Source organism: Aedes aegypti, chromosome 3 (assembly GCF_002204515.2).
Source record: "Aedes aegypti strain LVP_AGWG chromosome 3, AaegL5.0 Primary Assembly, whole genome shotgun sequence".
In the NCBI taxonomy this organism is placed as follows: Eukaryota; Metazoa; Arthropoda; class Insecta; order Diptera; family Culicidae; genus Aedes; species Aedes aegypti.
Genome location: NC_035109.1, coordinates 140678893 through 140703900, shown reverse-complemented (window position 1 = coordinate 140703900; position 25008 = coordinate 140678893). Strand labels below are relative to the sequence as shown.

Genomic DNA, 25008 nt, shown 5'->3' with positions numbered 1-25008 from the left:
CAGTAGTTCAGGTATCAGAAGGCCGGCTCCAAAGGCACGTTCCCCACCAGTTGGGAGATTTGTGCCAATTGTTCCATCAGAGATTTCTGCAACAATTTATCGAGGAATTTCTGGAGGAGTTTCTTTAAAGATTACTGTAAACATGTTTAGGGATGTTTCTTTTTTTTCAACTCCTTCAAGCGTCGGAAAATCTAGAAAAAAATGTCAAAGTTTTTTCATAGTTCTCTGAAGACTCTTCAAAATTTCTCTCAAACGTTTTTCAATGTACTCCTCTTTAAATTCTCCTCGCAATTCATCAAGATAATTTAAAAAATATCACAGACGTTTTTCAATTAAATAACCCTAGAATTCCTTTTGAACTCTGAATAATTGAAAACTATCGTCACTAATTACTTCAAGGATTCTTTTCTGAATTTCCTGCCGTAGATTCCACCAAGGATTTAGTTTCCTTGAAATTCATCTGAAGGTTTCTGATGCAAACATTGAGGAGTTTGTCCACAAATAATATTTGAAATAAATTCTTCTAATTTTTATTGTATAATTCTATTTTTTTTTCTTCACAATTTTTATGGCAACTATTTTAATTTCCATACAACACACTACACCAATGTTTTTTTTTTTTTCAAGCATTACCTAAAACCAGCAATTTCAGATCGTGCTTGGTGTTTCGCAAAGCCTTGGCATTCGACATTTGTGCTGATATGTTTTGATTGGAAGGGTAAAAATGCATGGAAAATATTCCATTTTGATTTTGTATGGGGCAGTTTTAGCTGCAAAATAGGGTTTTCTAGAATTAAGTTTCAAAGACAATCTCCAATTTGAAGAAAACTAATTTTCCTCTACACTATATTTCAAAATTTTAGAGGTGTGAAAGTTCTGTTGTAATACTTAAGATTTCGACGCAAAAATTAGAGGTTCACGTAACTTAAATAAAAAAAAAACTGCATTTTAACACTGTGTTAGGGATATTTAACGAGTTTTATCAAAGTTATGAATATTTCCGTGGTTATTGAATTTGGGGTTATTCCATTTAAACACATAAATGAAGGCTTAAAAATAGAAATACCGTCGGACGGGGCTATTTTTGATTCTGGGGGCTACTTTGGACACTCACCTTTTGTAATTATTTGTAGCATTAATATTAATCTGAGCTATTTTGTGTCTTCAGCACTTTTATTAACCAATATATGTTCTACCACAAGGCATGAAATTTTTTGGAACAACATCAACAATAACAGGATAAACAAGAAAACATTTAAAAAAAGTCTTAGTAAATATTCACAAGGTATAAAACATTGACTGTGCAAACATTGTTTGAATTGTTCCCATGTCGTGGAAAGTTATTGGGAGCATCACAAAACTATCGAATCGTCGTGTTTCATAAAAACATTTAGATTAGTTTAGCTTGAAATGGTTGATTTATTAAAAAAAAATGATCAAAGGTCTTATTTTTACGACTTTTATTTTATTATAATGTTTTGGTTTGTATATTTTACAACATAAAAATTTTAAAACAAATATTTGGAAAAGTGTATAGACATAAGACACACATATCTCAAGCCGTACCAATGACAAGTTCATAGCATAATCTTTAAAAAATATATTTTCCGTCATATTTGACATTCATTTTCAGTACAAAACAATTGCATCCTTCAAATGCTAAAATAAACTAATCTTAAACCAGCTCTAAGCTGCTAAGAAGCTAAAAGCATATTACAAAAGCAAACTTTTACTCCTTTATGATATTGAAAAACTTTACTTTATAGATTGCATTTTTAATGAAAATTACTTTTTAGTTATAGACATTAATGTGATCCTTCTACATATCGTTCATATAACAGTAAGAATAGAAATGACAGTTTTTGTACATAACTCATTAATCATCGCAGTACCTAGTAGTTACATCGTTCGTTTATGTCAACTTGAAAATCAACCAATTTTAACTGATATTTCCATTTACGAGGAAGTTGAAAGTTTATGTTTCATTCTGCAAACTGAAAATAGTGAATATCACGTTTCTCTGAAATTTTTTATATTTGTGTAATTGTTTCGAGCTTCGCAATTTTCTAAATTATGTATATTAATGAAAAAACGTTCAACAACATCACAATGGACCATTATCTAAAGAATCAGTTTGAAATTTATAAGGAAGAATCATTTCATTATCAAATTGTGAAAATGTCCAAAGTAGCTCCTTTTTTGTCTTGAAGGACACACTTTTTTCGCTATTCTAGTATTTTTGTTATTTCTTGATGGTTTTGCCTAATATTTTGCACATTTGTTACGTACATACCGTAAAGTGCCGTAATTCAGCGCAGTTAAGGAATAAAACGATTCAAATTGTTAATTAAAAATTAGTATTGCATCAACAAAAAAGCTTTATGGGTGGATCGCTAGCAAATCTATTCAAGATTATGGGAAAAATATAAACTAGACTGTATTCATAATCAGTGTTGATAGACTCACACTCAAAATCTCAATCAATACGCTCTCCCGTGAGAGCAAACTCAGTAGAGATCTGCTTCGCAAATCTCACGCTTGAGATTTTGACGCAAAATCAACTCAATCAACTCAAACCGTAAAAAATGATTCAGTCGCAAAACCCAGCAAAAACTCGTGAAACCCGAATGTTGTTGTTTACGTTAGAAAGGATTAACATAATTTTACCAGACTAACAAGAATTTATTGCCGTGTGTGAGTAAACTGTGGAAATACGAGACAATGAGTTAAAAAGATGAGTCAACTCATCCATGATTTTTTGACTGCTGAGTTGCATGATTGACAACTCACGCATGAAAAATCTCAAGCGTGAGTTGTGAGCAATTGAGTTTTTCACAACACTGTTCATAATTTACAATTGTGATTTTTTTGAAATAGTTCACTCGTTGAAATTGCCTAATTCCGCGCATTTTTTAAACGCTTTTCCATATTCCGCGCAGAAGAATGCCTAATTCCGCGCACTCATGAAGCAATCAAATTAACATTAATTTTGATAAGAGGCTTCATCCATTAGTTACGTAACACTTAAAATTGAAAATTTTCAACCCCCTCCCCTTCCGTAACACTTTTTGTATGAGAAAACGTAGAGTTTTGTATGAACCGTAACTTTTTAGTCTACGTTCAGTTTTTTTATTAACTTTTTGTTTATCACATGAAATAAAGATAACCAAAACCGTGGCATTGGTACGTGTGAATTTCGTCTAGGGGAAAGTGGGGCAATTTGGCCATCTTAAGAAAGGTCGTAATAATTGAAATTTTTAGATCAATACACTAGAAACGCACGATTTCCGTTGTCTTAAAAAAACACGAATGAATTTTTCGTCGATTCTTCTGTCGATGGGGCGATATGAGCACCCTATTTTATGTTGTGAAATTATCCCATAGAATCTAACAATTTAATTATTTTATTCACTGAACTGGAAAGTTTAGAAATGAAATACTCTTACGAAATCTACTGAGCTCATATTGGCTTAAATATTGCATAGTTTTAGACAATTCGGTCGAGAAAAAACCCCATCTTCTTCTTCTTGGCATTCACTGGGACAGAGCCTGCTTCTCATCTTAGTGTTCTTTTGAGCACTTCCACAGTTATTAACTGAAGCTTTCTTTGTCAAAGTTGCCATTTTTGCATTCGTATATATCGTGTGGCAGGCACGATGATACCTCATGCCCAGGGAAGTCAAGGAAACTTCCACTACGAAAAGATCCTGGACCGACCGGGAATCGAACCCAGACACCGTCAGCATGGCTTTGCTTTGTAGCAAACTGCACTGTTCATACAATACAAGGACCAGTTCGCATTATTGCTTGGAAGCAAAGGGTTTTAAGCAAATCAATTAATGGTATCCACTAATGCCACGGGTAACTGAAACTTATTTTTTTAAGCAAAAAGAAACCTGAGAAGAACCTAAGGGTCATCCATAAATTACGTCACACAAAATATGGCCATTTTCAATCCCTCTCCCCCGTATTATCATACTTTTTGTATGGAGGCTTCGTAAATTATGTAGAGATCGTAAAGTTTCCGTGAATCATTTCCCGAGAGTGTGTCTTAATTTGTGGGGTCTTCTACAAATTATGACCTGTTGAACATGTGAACGATATGTTGCTTTTACAATAAGTCTATATGGATTGTATAATATAAATAAGAATCATAAACAAGTAAACATTGCCAATATTATGTGTGGTTCATTATGCTAAGTAAATTTTGTGCGCACAGATGTACACACTTAATTCAGAATGCCGAATCTCGGCTAATTTCAACCGAGATCCGCACAGCCGAGCTCGTGAAAAAAATCTAAGTGTGTATAGACTATTTTGTTGGGGCTGTGCATAAACCACGTGGTATTTTTCCCTATGGTCCCTTATAGGTCCATAGATGACGTAGCATTTTAGGGGGGAAGGGGGAGTCTACGATTTTGCTACGAACCATGTATTAAGTATGGGAAAATAAGCTACGAAGGGGGAAGGGGTGTCAAAAACTGGTCAAAAGATGCTACGTCATTTATGGACGCTGCCTAAGTGGGCTTTCCCGATATTCCGCTTGTACATGAAACATATGTATGCATAAAGTTACTTTTCAGAGAAATAGACAGATGTGAAGACGGATATAGCATGTTTTACTTGTCTGTTGTTATGCGAAGAACAGTGCGCGGAATTAGGGCATTATGAAAAAAGACGTGGCCTAATTCCGCGCAATACTTTTTGTCGCGTTTGTTGTTGTCCTACAGTCTTAGCGCGGACGCTAAGAAAATTAGAAAAATAACGTCTACTCCGACGGGCCTTCACTGATTATTTTTTTATGCCGCGAAAAAATACCTTATTTGTTTCTATTTGTGATTCAAACTTATTCTTAATCAAAGTAGCCTCGAATAGCATTAAAAGTTGCTGAAATATTTATGTGTATTTCCATATATAAATAATTTTGTATGAAATGCGCGGAATTAGGCACTGCGCTGAATTAGGGCACTTTACGGTATACAACTAAAATATATGCAAGAATTATCAATATCTATCCATAATTTTAAGAGTTACAAATCTTCAAAGTTGAAGAATGTGAAAATAATGTCAAAAGAAGCCCCGTTTGACGGTATGTCGCTACACAAAGTCGCTCAGTTGTTCGAACTAAAAACAAAAGTCGGGTAATTTTCTAACCAAACCAATTCTTTCGTTTTCATGCCACGAAATCAAATAACCAAAGAAAAATAATTCTATATAAGCGTTGAAAATTCAAAATAATATTAAAATTGTTAAAAGAGTAATCAACTTACATCTTGCTTTACGATTTTTGTAGGAATTCTATGGTCGATTTAAGCTTCAAAATAATCCGGATGCCAAGAGATGTGGTGATGGAGATCAGGTGATCCGCACAAACATTGTACTTCAAAATGTGCACCACGAGCTAAAACGGCTGAAAACCCCTGCCTTAAACAATATCTCCACTGTTTCCTGTGACATTTAACTTCCTGAATTACTTTAAAAATTTAACACCTACCGAAAAGCTAAACATTACATATAATTTGCAACTGGATTAGATGGACAAATTGATGTGAAGATTTGCGAAAAAGTTACACGTCTTCTCAGTGAGAATCGAACTCACGACTCCCCGATCTCTAGTTGGGGCGCGTTAACCACTACGCCATGAGAGGACTCATGAACGCAGAAGTTAACCTGAATTCGATTTCAGCTCAATAATTACGTGGTCCTTTTTCGCAAAGTGCACCTCTTTCGGAAGAATTAGATGCCCATCCAAACATGGGTTTTAATACTATTTGATACTTATTCTTGAAGTTTATAAGGATTACTTGGATAATTTGTGCTCCTATTTCAAATTCAGGAAATTCGTCCCAGAAAAACCTGCGGCCACTTTTTATATTTATATTATTTTACATAATGACAACAATTATTGTTAAAAGATCTTCCATTTATTTCAAAAGGAGTTTGCTAAGAAAGATCATAATGAATTTCACTGAAATGTTTCCCATTTCCTGGTTTTTATCCGTAATAACATGATCCAAAAATTCAATGAAAATCTCCAAAGATTCCCAAGAATGGCACCACACATTTTTCTGCGGACAGCTTGAAGAACTACTGAGGTATCTCATAAAGTTCTAAAAAGGCACTTCAAAGAAAACTCCAAGACAAATGCAGAAAAAAATACCATTAAATAAGCAATTTTTACAAACCTTCTGACAAAATTCTGGAAACGGTACAAGTAGAAATCATTTAAGAATTTTTGATCCTTGTGAAATTTTAACATAAATTTATTGATAAATTTAAGAAACTCAAATATAATTCCTAACAGAGACTCCTAAAAATGGTATTAGAGATTTTATTACAGTGTCCTTTCAGTCCTATTTGCATTCATCTCTGAAAGCCTCTGGAAAGCATTCAGAAATCCTTGTCAAAAGTCTGGGTGGATGTTTTTAGAAATCTTTACGCAAATTCTTCCATAAATCGCTGGAAAAGTTTGTGGGAAAGTGGCAGAATTTCAGAAGAAATTTTTGGAAGAACTTCTATAAGAACTCATGGAAATATAGTCAGTGGTATCTCAGGATGGGTTTGGGAACGAATACCTGTCTATAATTCTCTGGGAATTTTTGGTTTCGAATCATGGCAATATCTTAGAAGTATAAGTAAAAAAGTATACCATTCTGAAAAGCCATTGGCAGTAATCATCAAACATTTCATTGAGGAATTTTGGATGATATTCCAGGACGGGATGCCAGGTTTCTTTTTGAACTGGGCTTCCAGAATGAATGATAGTTTGTTTTAATTGTAGAGAAACTCCTGAAAAAATAGATATTTTTTGTTTTCAAAGATTTTTTTTGTCTTTTTTTTTCTAATAATTTCTCTTAGAGAGATTTTTGGAACATGGAAGTTTTCCAAAATCCAATTATTTTATTAAAATGTATTTATTTATTTATTTTTTCGTCAACCGACGTAGACTAGTACATTTTACATATACATATTTTTGTTTTATTTCTTAATACTAAAATTATGAAATTTATAAAAAATATTGAAAAAGAAAGTGTAGTGTAAGTAATGTTAATTTCATTTTGTTTTATTTTATGTGTTGCGATTTCTAATGGATTTGAAGTATGTTTTTAGATTTTGCCGAGACATGGTAAAGTCAATAGTTTCGCAATGTTGATTATAAATGGCCATCATTTGATTTAGAGGCCCGTTTTTGGCATAATTTGTTCGATGATGATTTGTCAAGAATAAGTTACGATTTCGTAGTTGCCTAGAAGGAGCGTAGAAATTTAATTTTGATAAGATTTCTGTAGAATCAATACGTTGCAAAACGATATCATTTACAAATGAAACTCTTGCGATTTCACGCCGCTCTTTCAAAATTTGTTTGTCAATAAGCATGCAGGGGGACGGACCTGGTGTAGTGGTTAGAACACTCGTCTCTCACGCCGAGGACCTGGGATCGAATCCCATCCCCGACATAGTCACTTATGACGTAAAAAGTTATAGTGACGACTTCCTTCGGAAGGGAAGTAAAGCCGTTGGTCCCGAGATGAACTAGCCCAGGGCTAAAAATCTCGTTAATAAAGTCAAACCAACCAATAAGCATGCAGCGTGCTTTGTAGGGTGGAAGTGGAAATGATGTCCAACCTAATTTACGAAGAGCATATAGTAGAAATTGTTTTTGTACAGATTCTAATCTTTCTGTGTCATTGAGAAAGGAGACCATACAATGCTGCAGTATTCCATGATTGATCTTACATAAGCAATATATAGAGTTTTAATTGTGAATGGGTCATGAAAGTTGTAGCAGAAGCGTTTTATGAACCCTAGCATGTTATTAGCCCTGTGAATTATTGTATTGTTGTGGTCTACGAAAGAAAGCTTAGAGTCTAAGATTACTCCTAAGTCCCTTACTCTTTCACATTTTTCCACATTTTGATTTCCTAATGAAATTGAAATTCGTGGTGTTGTTCTTTTTCTGCTAAATGATATTAGGTTGCATTTTTTTACATTCAGTTCTTCTTCTTTCTGGCGTTACGTCCCCACTGGGACAGAGCCTGCTTCTCAGCTTAGTGTTCTTATGAGCACTTCCACAGTTATTAACTGAGAGCTTACAATGCCGATGACCATTTTTGCATGTGTATATCGTGTGGCAGGTACGAAGATACTCTATGCCCTGGGAAGTCGAGAGAAGATCCTCGACCGGTGGGATTCGAACCCACGACCCTCAGCTTGGTCATGCTGAATAGCTGCACGTTTACCGCTACGGCTATTTGGGCCATTCAGTTCTAATAGGCTTTTTTTGCACCATATGTAGAATTTTTCTATTTCATTGCGGAATACATTGATGTCTTCTTCATTTCTTATTTCTAGGTAGAGCTTCATGTCATCGGCATAAATTAACACTTTGAGTTTATTGAAAATGAAGGAAATGTCGTTTACATACATAATAAAAAGAAGAAGTCCCAAATGAGAGCCTTGAGGGACACCCGAAGTGACTTGAATTGGTTTTGATTTGTTTCCTTTGAATTTTATTATTTGTTGGCGGTCAGTTAAATACGATTCAAGCCATTTCAGCAGGCTTGGCTCGATTCCTTTTTTTTAAGCTTGAAAAGTAGCATTGGTATGTCTATGCCATCAAATGCCTTGCTAAAGTCCGTATAAAGAGCTTCTACGTGGTTTCCATTGTCCATTGCATTCAATGAATAGTCAACAAATTGAAGTAAATTTGTTGAGGTCGAGCGACCTTTAAAGAAGCCATGTTGTGTGTCAGCAATTCTATTTTTGATTTGAAGAAATAGTTTTTCGTTGACAATTGACTCGAAAAGTTTTGGAATACAAGAGATAATGGCAATACCACGATAATTACATATGTCAGATTTACGGCCAGATTTAAAGATAGGCACTAAAAAGGAGCTTTTCCATATTTTTGGGAAGATTCCGGATTCAAGGGATTTATTAAAAAGCCAAAACAATGGCGCTGTAAGTTCTTTTGCTAAATTTTTCATAAATATTGGTGGAATCGTGTCAGGGCCGGGACCTTTTGAAGCGTCCAAATTCATTAGAGAGTATGAAATTTCCCGCACATGGATTTGATTTACACCAATAGCTCTAGAAAATTACGGATAAAACGCAAAATAATTGCGATGTAGTATAGATTTCTTGGAAAAAAATTGCATATAGATTGCAAATTTTATCTGAGTGGTCACCCACATTTTAATCAAGGTGTATAACGGATGGAAAATTTTCAAATTTTAGTTTTGTTTTTACGTAATTGAAGAAGTTCTTTGGACAGGACTTTATTTCAAGTTCAGTTTTTGAATTGTATTCTTCAAAAGCATCACTGATGGCAAGATTCAATTGATTGCGAATGTTCAAATATTTTGCTAAGTTTTCATCTTTCTGGTGTTTCTTATAAATTTTGTGTGCCTTTTGCTTCCGATTTTTCAGATTTTTTATGTGGTTGTTATACCATATTGGATTTTTTGTACTGAGGTTTCGCCGTATTTTTTTGGAAGGAATTTCTTGTTTTATGATTTCTAGTACAATTTCATTGAATATGTATGCAGCAGTTTCAATATTTCCTTCATTTCTGATTATTTCTTGCCAATTAACACTATTTAATCTACATTTAATTTTTTCATAGTCTGCTGATTTGTATTCAAAGGCTTCCTCGTATTCATAGTCGTTGGGTCTTGCATTCTTATGGATGAATAGGGAACATTCGATTGCTGTGTGAAACGCTTCATTTTTCCATAATGGATTCAATGACTCAGTTACACAGAAATCTTCGTAAATATTTGTCAATAAAAAATCCAAATAACAGTTTTGTCTGTTTTTAATATGATTAATTTGATTTAGTCCTAAATTTGCGGTTTTATCGAAAATAAACTGCAATATTTCATTGTCCCCGACGACTGGGAGTAAAATACATTCATTTTCAGAGTCCCGAATGAAATCAGCATTGCGTTGGTTAAAATCCCCATAGATGTGAACTTTAACCTCTGGGGGGAGTTGTGATAAAATTTGTTCGGCACATTGAAATAAAATTTCATACGTGCCTTTATGTGCATGGTCAGGTGGAAAATAAACTGAGACAAACAAGTGTGTTTCACCTGCTATGTGTGACTTTACCCAGACCTGTTCGAATTCTTTAAAATGTTGCGTATTAATAATTTCAGAATTAAAATCAGTTGAAAGAGCAACGAGTACTCCCCCGCCTGATATTCTTCCGGACTCAGAAACATTCCGGTCACCTCTGAATACGTTGAAGCCGCTTCCAAAGACTTCTTCGCTTTTCACGCTTTCTTCCCAGCTTGTTTCAGTTGTCAGAATAACCGAAAAGGATGAGCCTAAAATGTTTTTATAGATTTCCTTCATTTTTGCTGGGCTTTTCATGCGATTGAAATTCTGACTGCTCTTATTGAAACGTTCATAAAAAGTTATGATACTTCTTATCAACATTGACAATTTTTTGTGCAATGCCCAAAATATGCAACGAAGCACTTTTTCATTACCTAAACTTTTGGTTGTTCAGGGTTTCTCTGGGGCTTTCCATGTGTATATCACCAATGTACTCTGGAGTTCGTTCCCAAGTATCTCCTAAAAAATCGTGTATTCTTTTCGGAGTTTATCCGATAATTTTGGAAACAATTTCTATCAGGATAATATCAAGCTTTTTGTTCCTTTACAAACATCTTAAAATTCTCCCAGAGACAGCTTTAAGAATTTCCGAAAGGATTTCTGCGGGATTTTTACTCGGATTGTGGCATTCATTTGTTCATTCAAAAGTATCAAGAATATTTCACTAATTCTTTTGAAACATACTTCAGAGTATTCTTAAACGAATTAGAAATAATATCATGGAAATTTATTGGGGATATGTTTACAAATAATGTTTGAAGTATTGGCAAGTGATTGCTGAAGAATTTCTGGAGGAGTTTCAGAGAAAAACCAGTAAAAAAAACCTTGGCAGATCTCTCGAAGATCTCTGGGATAACTTCGAAAGCAAATATTGTAGCAATCTCAGGTAAAGGCATATAAAAATCTGGGTAAACATTATTTTATGCATTCTTCAAAACAACGCTACAAGAATGACTGTGAAAGGTAATAGAAAAGTATGTGTTCCTGAAATCCTTTTATGAATATCTGAAATAATCCCCAAAGACATTACTAGAAAAATGTCTTGATAAATCTCTGCAAAAGCTCCTAGAAGAAACTCTAGAAGAATTGTTGGCAGAAATAACATGACAGAATTAATAGGGTGCAGAGCTACTTGGGCGCTTCCATGATTCACTCTGGCATGGGATGTTTTTCTCGGCCGAATTATCTGAAACTTTGCAATATGGAGCATTTCAATGTGATGCATCGTTTGTCCAAATATTAGCTTAGTAGCCGAAGTGAATCAAAAGCGCCAATAGTAGGATCCGGCTACCTATCTGCAGGAATCCATGGAGTATGTCTGGTAGTATTAAGTGAGGCATTAATATAAATTTATGATGAACTGCAAAAATCTTGTAGAAGACTTTCTGTAATTTCAAATCTAGGAATTCTAAAAATGCCAACATTTTAAAATTGTCTTCCAAATGTCTTTACAAACTCTGTAATGTCTTCCAAAAATCTTCCGGCTTCTAAATGTCTTCCACACTGCTCAAATGTCTTCCAATGGAAGACATGTCTTCCAACCTGGCATCCCTGAGTATGCGGGCCTGAACTAGCCCTTAAATCTTGGAAAAACTAGTGATGAAAAATATGGTTTTTGGGGTCATTCACATACAACAACCTATATTTTAGTATAAGTATTAGTAGGTATAAGTATAAGAGAGAAAAATTGTCACTTCTTTGTCAATGACACCATATGTCTATCTGAATGATATGAAAAAATGGTTTTGAGCATAACAGCTTTTAAGAGTTATCAAAGTATTTCGTTCAGAACAGGAACAAGCAAGTTTTCCACCTTGTATGGTAACTTATTCGCTTAATTTTCCACAGAATTCAAACTTTATGTGTATAACAATTATTATCAACAAACTCCGTAATACTTTCAATGCTCAAAAGATATTTTTGATGGTTTTGAAAGTATTGCATTTTGCCATATATGAGAAACGAAGAATGTTGTATAGAGACTGCAAGCTTGTTACAAAAATCGATTTAATCTAAATTGAATCGTGCAATTTCAAGCAAATTATATCTGAAATGAAAGTTAAAACCATATATAGCATGCATGGTGGATTCCCTTTTAATCTGAACATTTTTTAATTTGACCCCCGCTAATTTGCACATCATTCAAATTAAAGATGGTTCAAACGTCATTTAGCTCATGGAATGCAATGAATGGAATGAAATGAAATGTTGGGAAACGGGTCGAAGAACCAAAACAAACTAGCTTATCAGGTTACCAACAATACGTTTTTACGTTGTATGCAGGGTAACTAGAAGATCAAATCAAAAATAAACCCTAATGGTTTGCGTGAAGTACCGTTCAAATTAGCGGGGGTGCACAGTATGCCCTTATTTTTCAATATGTGACTGAACTATCATATTTTTCGATAAATATATCAGATTTTTTGAGGGTAATGTAAAAAAAATCAAGCTAAGAAAACACTTTGGAATTGAAAAAATGTGTTGCTTTATGAATTCATATTAGACAGTCATGCTTAATTAGTGGTAAATATGTATTTCATAAATAGCTTTCCCATGAAGCTCATTAGATTGATTAGAGCAAAGATGGACGGTGTACAAAACTTCCACCCAAGCTTTTGCATGATGACTTGAATGACTGTTTCATTGATTTTGAATAATTTTCAGATTCTTCTGCAAAAATTTCGAGAGATTCTAATGACACATTGATTTAAAATTTTGGTCTACTCGATGCTGGGGAAATTAGCCGGGTAATTTATGTGTGTTTTTTAATATCATGGCTTTAAGTAAAAATTGAGTATACAAAATACAAAACATGTTTTTTGTAAAAATACATACACAGTAAGAATAAATCTTTGCCATTCGAATGCGTCATAGAGAGTTTCAATTGGACGTGTAATCACAGAGATATGGATGCACGGGAGTGTATCTTGTTCATGAACCTCACGCCAATTTTTTATTTCAAGGAGGAAAGCACGCATTTTCTCCTATTTTAATTCTCAAATCTTAAATAGAAGTGTATATCCAGGCATGGAAAAGAGCAACGAGAATCGCTCCACTTGTTTAAATATCCCACTACCTTAACTCCGTATTATGAAGAATACACAACCTTACTACGACCAGCTTTACGACTTAATAAAATAAGCATTTTAGCCTCTTGACTTGACCGTAGCTATTTTTAGCTTTGTGTACAATGTTCACCACCGCATAAACCAACAGTTAAATTTTGTTCGTCTCTGGCACCGCATACAGAAGAGAGATAAATATTAAATATACGGCAAAGTGTAGCGTCTTATCATCGCTGCACAAACAGAGCAACGTGGTGCTCAGGTTTGCAGTTTTTGCGTTATTCTTTTTACGTTTTAAATAACTGAGTTATGTCTGAGTCTGCAGCTTTAGCAGAGCAAGTAAATAACATGTTGTCTGTTCCGCCGCCTGGGAAAATATAGGCTACCATGCGCACACCTGCTCGCAGAGTTGATAAACAGCACTGCGCACTCCACATACTGATCAGCATCCCATCGAAATGATTGATGATTTGTTTTTAATCTCTAGATGAGATAAATAGAGGGCGTGTGAGCAATATGCCTTCACTGAACATTGCCAGTGAATCAAACCAACAAACAATTCATTGTCTTCTGTATGTTTCCCAACATGTGCTCAAAGGTTCTTCGATAGTTTACCTTACCAGAACAACATTGATAGGATGATATGATTAACGCCTCGGATGCTCGAAGGCAGCAATATGCTAATGCGGTAAGCTTAAACTAACCGAATCTACTTTCATAGCCCTAGAAACTACACAATTAATCCAATTGAAGGAGATTCGACCCGCATATAGTACGGTAATGATGCGGTCCATTAGTGGAGTGAAGCAAAGCTTGGATTATTATTACACCGATTACATCACGCCTTAGCCGAGCAATAACGAATGAATGAGTGGAATCTAATTGGTCTTAAGTGCTCTAGAGCACATTACCTACGTACGTCTTGAGCAGTGATATGAGAGTAGCAGCATATCAAAGGCAATTATGGAATCTGATAATTCCAAACAGAAACGGAAAAAGCGTTTAACGTGCTAGTAAGTAAATTGTAGGTAACGACATGATTGAATAACAAGAATTGGATATCTGCAATGTTTTGAATTCGATTAACTGTGATTACTTCGTCTATAGTACATTACTGCTGTATTACAGATACATACACTTTATAAGTAAAAAACTAGAAATGGAGCTACTAGTTTCGGCGCTGCAGTCTTGGGTAATCAAAACGACTGTTTTAGATTTTTCCCGACGTTTCGACTCTAATCCGAGTCTTCTTCAGGGGAGAATTCTGTTTAGTCGTATTTCGTATGGTGTAACATAAAACTGTCGGTGTCAAGTTTGGGGAAATACATCGGATTATTCTATTAAGTGAACTGTAGCTTATGATTTTTCAAAGTTTCACTTAATATTGCCACTACTTTACACTGCACTTGTGAAGGCGGTAACGGTTAATTCAAAGATCCTCGCTAAAAAATTAGAGATTTTTGCTCCACGATTAATCCCAGCTAATACAAATTGCACTATTATTACAATTTAAAAAAAATTATGGCTATGATTCAGAAACTACAACCAACTGAGATTCTTCTATCGATTTTTATGGAACTCTCTAAAATTGTTCTAAATATTCTTCAAATATTTTTTTCAGAAATTTTGCACAATAATCCTTTGAAATATTCTACAGCCATTTCACAAAGCATTTTTCCACTGATACCTCAAAAAAAAATAAGGATATTTACGTAAATTATCACAACTCTTAGCATGAGCATGATGGACCGCCCGCAGTTGCCACTCCGTTATTGCAGGAATAGCTATACTTAAACAGGGAATCAACAAACGCTACTTAGGATCAAGTAGCTTCTACAATGTGCAAGTATTGATGCTCTCATTATTATAACAAACTGGGGATGGAAGGGAAATGTTGATTTTTTTTTTAAGGCACTCCGTGCTTGTGGCCACTACTGTGCCGGAATCAGTTGATCTGTATCTTCTTTACCGATACAGATCTATTTTTATCTAATCTATATTTTACATCTGCTTTCACTCTCTTCTACTCTTTTGCTCTCTCTCACACCGAGCAGGTAGGAGAGTGCTCTGCTGTTAGTCCAATCGATTTTCCATAAGCCATAGTCCATTGCTCTTGCGGTGGTTCGTTTTGCCGTGTTCCTGAGTCGTTTGAGGCTAGCTGCCTGCGAAGTGGGTCAGTTTGTCTCAGTCACCATCTGATACTGACGGAGGATGGATGTGCTCCCCAAAGCACGGTCCTCCGTGCGGCGTCTTCTGGTGGCTGAACGTTTTTTTTTTTGTGGAGGGGCTGGGAATTGAACCCATGACCTTCCGCTTATGAAGCGAAAGCTTTACCTCAAGGCTACCGACCCCCCTAAAAATGTTGAATTGTGACTTGCTTTATAGAAGCCGAGGAGTCCTCTGCACTCCCACAAGGAAACACTGGGAGTTTGGATATGGGAGAGGATTTGTATTGATAAATGATAAAAATATAATTTGAAATGCATAAGTATACGGATGACCGATACCGATAATAAGGTTACTACGCGAACCGGATCACGATCCTGATTTTGTTACTCACTCCACAGGAGCATGCAACAGATTCAGCGGGTCAAACACTACTCTGTAATTTATCACAACAACTCTGCCAATAAAACAACACTTCTCTGAAGGTATCATGGGCAGACACATTAGAACTCACAGAGGATTCTTCCTAAACGTGCCATATAAGAGGTTCTTCATAAATTCACCTAGATTTTTTTCAGGTGGTAATCCATCAACTTATTTTTATAATATTTAAGAAAGTCCTCCAGAACCTCCATAAATGAACTCTTAATGAGAATATTTTGTAATGTTTCTCTACTTACAACATTAATTTGAAATTTTTCAAACAAATCTTCCAAAAATTTACCCAGGTGTTCCACCTAGGATATTTGGAGACTATTTGAAAATTTCTGCAAAAATTTTAATAGTATTTCATTCAGTTGCTCCAAAAATATAAATTCATTCTTAGCTTCTGTTTAAAGTTCCTCCATTAATATCAACCCAAACGAATTAATTACTTTTAATGGCATATTTAAGTTATTTTCGAGGAAAAACTAAGAACTTTCAGGAAGACTATCAGCAGTTCCCTTCTTTCAGGAACACCACAAGAAGTTCCAGAAATTCCTTCAAGCAGTTTGCCAGGAAGAATTTCGAAGGATTTATACAGGAATTACTAAGAGTATTTCTTCTGAAAGTTTTTGCTGGATTTCTTGAAAAAATGTTATTCTTCCAAAGATTACTCAAGAAATTCGTTCCGGAATTCCTTAAGATTTTGCCAGGGATCTCTTCAGTAACACCTCAAGATAATATTTAGGATGTTGATCAATAAATATAGGAATTTCATCTGAGATTTTTTCAAAAAGTTTTCATCCAGATGCTTTTCTAGGAGTTTTTCAAAGCATTCTGTTTGGATTATATTTAAAAAAAAACCTTTGATCTCCGAAAAATCCACTGTTTCTGAAATTTGATCAGAAACTCCTGCTGAAAATATCCAACATACTGATTACACGAATTTTTCTAGAGAATCTGTCACTTTTTTCAGGTACTTCTCCATACATTTGGGTAAAAATTATTACAGGAGTGTCTCAAAGAATTTCCACAGTACAATCTCCTGGTGTTTATCCTGTAGCTTCTCTAAAAAAATCATTCTAAGTTTAAATTAGCAACCTTTAGAAATTCTTTCAGATATTCCTAGAATATTTCCATCAATATTTGTTCCAAAATATTCATCAATAATTCCGTCAATCATCGACACACTCAACCAAAGATTCCTTCAGGATACCTCATGAAGATTCTTCCAAGATTTTCTTCCAGGATTTGTACAGAAACACTTTTGGAGGTTCTCAAATAATTTCTACATTTATATTTCATTTTGAATTACAAAATACAAATTTTAAAATTTCATTTTATATTACATATGTGGTTCGAACAGTAAGACTGCTAAGTGGCGGCACAAACTCCTCCAAGAAATTCTGAAGGAAATCACGTGGTATCTATTCCAGAAATTCTGTACGGAAATGTTTTTCTATTAATCGAGATTTTTTCTAGGAATTTATCCATGAAATGCTACAAGAGTTTCAGCACAAATTCCTCCAAAGGGTCCTCCAAAGAATTAATCAGGAGAAAATCTCAGAGTACGGTGTCGGAATAAATGGTTATGAATGATACAGTTGAAGTTCTTTCAGAGTTTCCTTCAAATATTTTGACAGGATATTTTCTAGAACGATTTATCCAAAAATTACTCAAAATATTTCTTCAAAAATTATTGCTGGAAATCTTCGTATAACTACTCTAACAGTTTCTTGAAAAGTTTATTCAAGAATTTCTTTTGGGATCACGTTCGTTTTTCCAATTCCTAGAGATTACTCCAATAGAAGTATTCTTTTGATAATGCATCAGACAAATTTCCAAGAACTTCTTTAGAAACTACACTGATAGGCAAAATAAAGTGTCCACCTCACCAGTTTTCGAATTTCTCTCATTGATTTGGTTCAAATTAAAGTTAACACACTTAAATCTTTTTGATATTTTATTTTAGATATTCTTTTAAAGTTGCGCTTACGAAAATTTGATAAAAAAAGAGTTTTACTTGAAGAAAAAAAAAATCAATTTGTATTGAAAAATAAAATAGTGACAAAAAAAGTGCCCACTTCCTTCTTGACCCCAGAAAAGATGATTTAAGAAAAATAAAAAGCAATTTAATAGTTAATGTGTCCTCCTTTGGCCTTAACGACTTGCTGGAGGCGCTTCGGCATGCTTTCCACCAGGTTTTGTAGCTGTTGTGGTTCTAGTTCTTCCCAGGCGCACTCCAAGACTTCAAAATAATTATTTTTGTTGGTAACACCAGTTTTTCAACCCTGACATCGAGAATCGCCCACAAATTCTCGATGGGGTTGAGGTCTGGGCTTTGTGGAGGCCATTCCAGCGGTTTAATCCGACAAGACCGGAAGAAAGACTTGGTCTTCTTAGCAGTATGCTTCGGGTCGTTGTTCTAGAGAAATATGAATTTCTCTTCAAGGCCCGTCTGAATCAGTGAAACCTCCAGATTTTCCCGCAAGATAATGATGTAGGAATCTGCCGTCATTATTCCATCGGTTTTCACGAGGCTTCCTACTCCACTTCATGAAAAACAACCCCAGACCATCACATTATTTTTCTTAAATCATCTTTTCTGGGGCCAAGAAGGAAGTGGGCACTTTATTTTGTCACTATTTTATTTTTCAATACAAATTGATTTTCTTTTTCTTTGAGTAAAATTCTTTTTTTTTATCAAAACTTCGTAAGTGCAACTTTAAAAGAATATCAAAAATAAAATATCAAAAAAGATTTAAGTGTGTTAACTTTAATTTGAACCAAATCAATGAGAGAAATTCAAAAACTGGTGAGGTGGGCACTTTATTTTGCCTATCAGTGTACTTAAGAAGACCCTCTTGAAGCTTCTCCTGGAATATCTACAGGGGTTTTCCCCAAAGATATTTGAAGGATATTTTCTAGAGATAAATTAAAGAATATCTTCAGGAATTCCTTAAGAAGACAATGATCATCCAAACTCTCTTCTATGAATTTCTTAAATAGCACTTCCATGTATTGTTTCGTGGAACCCTCCAGGAAATTCTCTAAGAAAAAAGTTTCTTTTTTATGATTTTTTTTTCTAGAGATTTATGACCGTTCATTCCATATAATTTTCTAAGATTTACTCAAGGAGTGTCTCAAAGAGTTTCCGCAGAAGAACCTGCTGGTATTCCTGGTATGGTATTCTCAAAAAATGAATTACAATTTTTGATAAATATATATCAAATAGTTCTTCCAGGAAAACCTTTTAACATTCTTTCAGATATTCCTCAAATATTATTCAGATCCTCAGATATTCTTCAAATGATACAAAAATAAACCTTTGAATTATTCTTCAAGGATTTCACAAAGCATTTTTACAGTGATTCCTCTTAGAAATTATCCAAGCTTTCTTTAAAGGATATTTACATAAATTATCACAAAAACTCCAAAACAAAACCTCTGAAAAATTCTATGGATGAATATTTACATAAAATATGACAAAATTGAACGATTTGCTTATAACACTCACTGGAGAAGTTTATCAGTAGGGTTCTGTGAAAATATTATGAAACATCTATGTGGAATGCTTGAAAAAAAATCTCGATGTAACTCGTACAGGAGATTTTTTGGTTTAAATAATTGGACATATCTCTCATGAATTGTAAAATTGTACAAGATCATCGAGAAGTTCCCCCAGAATTTTTTTTTTTCTCTCCGTCTTCTTTAATTCCTCGAAGAATTTAACGTTAAGTTTTTTAGTAGTTTTTACATAAGTGGATTTGTGGAGAATCGTTCCACAAAAATTGTTTCTAAGAACAGTCCTTCATGAACTCCCCGAACAATTCTCCTGGATTTTATATAAAAATCTTTCAAAAGTTCTTCCAGGATCTCTATCAGAGAACTCTCTCTAAAAACCGATTATAAAGTTTGTTTACAAAATTCTTCAGTACATTGATTTGGGATTTCTAGAATGAAACCAGGTCTTTTGCCTTTAGAAATTACTCTAGTTGTTTCTTTAAGAATTCTTAAAATGATTACTTCACAAAGCTGTTCAGAGAATACTGCAAAAATTTCTCAAGAAGCTCATCAAGAAATTGCGTCTGAAATTTCTTTGAAAATTCTTCAATAAATAACTCTCGCATAACTTCTGATCTCGCCCCAAAAGCCATTGGTAACCATGTGTGTAGCTCGTTGTTTCTGAGCATTTGAATGAATTTTCATGCTATTTAACAACGCTATGGGGAAGAAAGGATCATTATCTACCTGCCCGTGATGCTGGTTTAGATGCTTATTCTTTCTTTTGCTCAGAAACAACGAGCTACACACGTGGCTACACAATGGCTTTTGGGGCGTTATCTCAGAGTATGCGAGAACTACAGTATTCCTAAAAAAAATTGCGTTATAAATTACTTAATTAATTTCTTCAACGCTTTCTTCAAAACTTTTGTGTAAAATCCCTCCATTTCTTTTTTCATAAACAAGTTTATGCTCGATAAGTTGCAACAAAAAGACCACCATCTGTTCAACTGTGAATTTTTATCTTGATTTTCTATCTTTTTTTATAAACATAAAACAGATATGTAGGAGTTAGTATGGTAGTTTCTTTAAGAATTCCTCTTAATAATCTTTGAACTCCAAAATATTCATAAAGGGACTCTTTCTCACTAAAATCCTGCTGAAAAGTTGATAATCTGTTATCGAATTTCTCTAGAAAATCTGTTAGAAATTCTTTCAGGAGTTCCTCGAAAGATTTTTCCAAAAAATGTTCCAAAGGTTTCTCAGGTTCTGTCTGTTCGAATCATTTCTAAAATAGAACACTGTTTATTCTCAAGCACCAACATATCGCTATGCACTTAGTTAAGGGTTCTGAATCCATTGCCTTTTCAAAAATACCATAGCACGTCCATATTTTAAGATATAGGCTGTTGAAAATGCAAATTTTTGACAACTATTTCAACCAACTTGCATGCATGTTCTACAGCTTGTATGGCAATTTATTTACTTAATTTTCCACAGAATTCAAACTTCATGTGTATAACAATACTTTTCCACAAAGTTCATAATACTTTCGATGCTCAAAAGTTGTTTTTTTATGGTTTAGAAAAACAAAGCCATATAAGAAAAACAGAGTTTTGTATGGAGATTACAAGCATGTTGAAAAAATCAATTTAATTTAAATTTAATCATGCAATTTTAATCGAATCACTTCTGCAACGAATGTTGAAATCCTATTTTTGCATGTTTGATAGATTAGATCACAATAAATTTATAAATGATGTAAACAGCAATGAAACCAGTGTTTATACAATTTTGGCGACATGTAGCTAAAAATTGTGACGTGCAGGAACAGTTCTGAGAACGGCATAAGATTTAACAACTTCAAAACTACAAGAGACACATAATTTGATTCTTGAGACACGCAAAAATGTAATTTTTGTTACGCGGTGCAATCAATATCATAAAAACTTGTCGTGCTATATTATATTGGAAAACAGCATTTCATCAGAAACACTCCTGGCAGATCTTTGAAGAATTTCTACAACATATATTCAAATTTCATTTAAAGTTACAAAAAACAGTTTATCCAGGAAGACCTTTGGGAGTTCCTAAACGCGTGTCTAAGGGAATCTTTGCCTATAATCTTCATGGTAATTTCTCTCTCCATGGACACAGAAGTTTCAGCACAAATTCCACCAGAGGATCCTCCAAATAATTCTTTAGGAGACCTTCCAGAAGTTTTCCCAAGGACTTTCCCAAAAATTCCTTATGAAAACTCTCCTGTAGTATCATCACGAATATTTTCGTGGATCTTTCCAGGATTCGCCCGGGAATTTCTTCGAGGGATTTCTGGAAAAAAAATAATTTAAAAAAAACTAGAGTTGTTTCTAATGAAACCCATTAGAAACAACTCTAGGTTTTTTATTATTATTTTTTTCCAGGAATCCCTCGAAGTAATTCCCCAAAAAAAAGTTGATTTAGGAATTCTTTTACCTATTTACCCTGTAGGTGAAAAGCATCGAAAAACATTCCTAATAAGCGTTGTACAAACCTAATTATAAGCTAAAAATAAAATAAAATAATTTTAAATGTCTACCTATCAAAAAGTACAAAATAAATCTCAAAATGTACCCCATCTACAGACGGGATTGGGTCCTTCAAGGAAAATTTATTTGAGGAGGCACTGCAAAAAATCTATCGTGAAATTCCTCTACAAAAACAAACCTTTTATTTTTACAAAACACCTCTATAACGTGACAGTTGATTACGAACACGTTGTTTATGTTTCGAGCCGTATAGAATTTCCATTACTTAATATTTCTTTATTTGCTCTCGTTCCAATTTCGGTAGATAAATAATAATAAAATGACTCTGATTGTGGAAACCTCATATACAATGACTACGATAACGTCATTGGCGTATGAAAAGGGGGAGCTTGGGGCGCCAGCCTAGCTCCAGAAATTTTTCAGAATATTGAATTTGAAATGGAAAAAATATAGGAAATAGCATTAAATATATGCAAATAAGGACATGTTAGCCAAGGTGTTAGTGTTAATTACTGCATTTTTATGAACTTCACAAATCCACGAAAAATTCATCCGGGAATTCTGTGGAACATCAATCACATTTTCACTTGGAGTTTCTCAAGGAGATCGATAATCCTTTTTACTTTATTTTTCCATAATTTTGCACAGCAATTTTTCGAGAACTGTTCTCCCAAATCTCACCACGAGAATGCTAAGAAATTCCTGATTCTCATGATTTATATTAAATTTTATCTCTATGAATTCTTCAATGTACTCCTCAAATGATTCTAACGGAAATATTAAAAAAAATATCTCTGTATTCCTTCGAATATTTTTCTCAAATCCCACTAAGAATTCTTTCACAAATTTTATCCAAGCTTTCGCCAGAATGTGTATCACAAATGCTTCCTTATTTTGAGTGTATCAGAAATGCTTCTTAAGTTCCTACTATAATAATTCATTTGCTAAATATGTAAAGTGATTTAAGACACTTTTACATCCCCACACCTTACATTCGAATCATGAAAAAGTACAATGACTGAAAATCCGTGATAAATACGAAATATGGTCTCCTTAGTCTCCCTCCAAAAATAAATTCCAAGCTACGCGAATGGATAACGTAATAAATCAGAAATCACTAAAACAAAAATCAAATACAATAATAAAATATTATAAAGCTGGAATGTTGCGTTTAAAAAAACTTTCAAAACAGGAACAAAACTTCTACCGTTCAAACATATTTTCGCAATACTCTACATTATTCTCTTGAAGGGTTGCAAAATGGTGAGTCGACAACCAGGAAGGAGCGTCCAACATAGCTCTGGTCCTCACAAGCCCCTACCTCACGCTTCCACGGGTCTAACGATGACAAAGACCGCCAGCTAAGGGTTGCGTACTTATCTGGTAGTGCAACCTGGGCACTGTTGTCCTTCTGACATCAGCTAGAGTGAGGAGGTGCCAGGTGGGAGCTTGGGATTTTTAATCTTTCCAAGCGAAACTCATACAGGTAAAATCATTCTTTATTATTATTTACTCACCTATTACCATTTGTAACTAAATACGTGCCAGGGTCGAAAATTTAATTTTCGATTCGGGAAGTGTAAAAACATTTCATATATCCATTTGATATCTGGGTGTTTTTATGCGGGGCTTACTGTAAATGAAAATGACCTCAGAATGTGTGTGTATTTACTGCCATTCTTGAAATGGGTCGTTGGAATTTCAGTAGAGCTATCACCTTCCATCTTCCGGGCTAAAATTGTCTGCAGATATAAAGATATCAAAGGGTATCAATAAATACATGCATACAATTTTCTTCCATAAAAGCACTGCCGGTCAGTGGGAGGTGGATTGTACACACACACACACACACACACACACTCTACATTATTCTCTTGAACTAGATTTACTTTGTTGATGAGCAATTAGCTAAACGATACTTTCAATGTACGAAAAACATTTCGCTTGATAACCAAAAGTCACCTGCGAATCTTCCCAACCCATGATGAACCTGTGAATTTGATTTTAGTAAAACGTGAATGTTGACGAAAATGTTCCATTGGTGATCTACTAACTGATACATTCTCATCCGGCAAAGGACGGCGGAACGCACTCGATTACGAGAGAGAGCACGGTTTTTAAAAATAACCTTCCTGTGTAGAACTTTTGCTTCTTACTGCCCATACGATGGTGTCTTCATAACTGCAGCATCGACAAAATTGTCCCGACCAGTCTGCCTGAAGTCATAAATGCATGGGAACTTAATATCTGCATTATCACCGTTGTGCATTTCACAAGCCGGGTGCACTCATCGGACTTTCATCAATTACTATCAATGGCAATGGATGTCGTACAGTTCGATTCGTTGCTAGATTGGCTCAATTTAATTTTCTTACAGCTTCCTAGTTTTATAGTTTCAACGAGATCCGTCCGTTCAGGGTACTGAACGATGTTATAGCCAGTAGATTCACATTGAATACAAGATCGATCAATTCGTTTAGCCGATCGTCTAATTTTAGATCACACAATACAGAAAACACTTGTTCAGTCGGAAAATTTGTCGAACCGATACGAAGTTCAATGTCACGTTCCCTCGGAGATACACACCGAAGAAGCAGGCATACATTCACTTACAATGATTCCGAATGCGAATCACCTGAATATCTCGTTAAAATGAATTTTCTCTAACCGAAAACGAGATCCAGTCGAAAGCACGATCGATGCTTTGAACGAGTCGAACAATTAAACTTCTACAAAAAAAATCGAAACACACAATTCCGAAAACGAATACTCGCGGCTGCTATTGAAGAATCGAAAAGTTCTAGTATCCGATTAGATTACACAAATCAAACTGAATTCGCTAAGGCGTTGAAAATTGTTCGGAACCTCTGCTGGCGGGTGTTGATGTTTTCGCGCTGTCTCTGTCCGACTCGGAAACTCGGGAAGAAGGCAGAAGAGCGTAGGTGCAGGCGGAGGTATGTAGTGTAGGTACATCCAATACAAAAACGTCTCGCGCTTGCTGCTTCCTCGGGGATCGCTTCGCTTCGCCGCTGCTGGCTGCTTCGGGAAGTTGGCAGCTGATCTTCACCGCGTGGTAATGGCGGTCACGGTGCTTCATTTACCGTTAATATTGAGATAAATGCCATCATAATTTTCAACGACAGATCGTTTAGATTGTTGTTCTACACCTCTAGATTAGGGTTTTATTGGTGAGCTCGTTC

At 34.8% G+C, this 25008-nt stretch overlaps 1 protein-coding gene across 8 annotated transcripts in view; it reads right to left on the bottom strand.

Annotated features, from left to right (window-relative positions):
• LOC5567575 (uncharacterized protein ZK1073.1) overlaps window positions 1-24654 on the bottom strand; it is a 260885-nt gene extending 236231 nt beyond the window's left edge. For 4 of the 8 annotated variants that reach the window (XM_021848527.1, XM_021848521.1, XM_021848528.1 and 1 more), the window contains exon 1: window positions 24422-24654. The gene's annotated coding sequence lies outside the window, so the exon portion shown is untranslated. Of the gene's footprint in view, window positions 1-24183; window positions 24314-24394 lie in introns of those variants that run through there. The other 4 variants (XM_021848532.1, XM_021848529.1, XM_021848523.1 and 1 more) reach the window with 3 other exon arrangements.
• Window positions 24655-25008: the final 354 nt, after the last annotated feature.